Below are 489 nucleotides of genomic sequence, written 5' to 3'. Positions count from 1 at the left end.
ACCCTTCCAGCTCGATTGCCTGTTCTGAAAGTATATTTATTTATAATAAAAGAGAAAGTCGAGCCACAAATCCAGTTCGTATCACATTCCCCGTTCTGTGGAGTCCGGTTTATTTCTGCGGTTAAAAAAAGTTTACTCCCCCTCCTCCAGTTTTATTGACACTGAGGATGAAGAAGGATTTGCAAATGAAAGCGCCTTGAAATACAGCATCTTTTGGAGACAGCTCTGCAGTTCTCCAGCCCGTTAAATCTCGAATTCCACCCTTTGCCCCTGCTGAATCCACTGTTCTGCCCTTTACTCTCTGGGGTAAAAAACCAACCAACAACAACAAAAACCCGAGGGGAAAAAGAATACCTTTGGCAGCAGGGAAGCTTTGTGTGACTGACCCAACGAGCTACAAGTGTCCAGTTTCTGAAAAGAAGAAAACCCTTTTGTCTTCAGCAGATCAGTAGGTAAGAGATGTGCTCATGCTGCAAGGGACTCGGCATT

General features: G+C 44.4%; 1 protein-coding gene across 1 annotated transcript in view; it reads left to right on the top strand.

Annotated features, from left to right (window-relative positions):
- The first annotated feature begins 6 nt into the window (after window positions 1–6).
- AMOT (angiomotin) overlaps window positions 7–489 on the top strand; it is a 46,679-nt gene continuing 46,196 nt past the window's right edge. Inside the window, exon 1 of the mRNA XM_008636213.2 lies at window positions 7–452. The gene's annotated coding sequence lies outside the window, so the exon portion shown is untranslated. The remainder of the gene's footprint in view (window positions 453–489) is intronic.

Source organism: Corvus brachyrhynchos, unplaced genomic scaffold (assembly GCF_000691975.1).
Source record: "Corvus brachyrhynchos isolate BGI_N302 unplaced genomic scaffold, ASM69197v1 scaffold346, whole genome shotgun sequence".
Classification (NCBI taxonomy): Eukaryota; Metazoa; Chordata; class Aves; order Passeriformes; family Corvidae; genus Corvus; species Corvus brachyrhynchos.
Note: the sequence above shows the minus strand (reverse complement) of the source record. Positions and strands in the feature narration are given on the sequence as shown.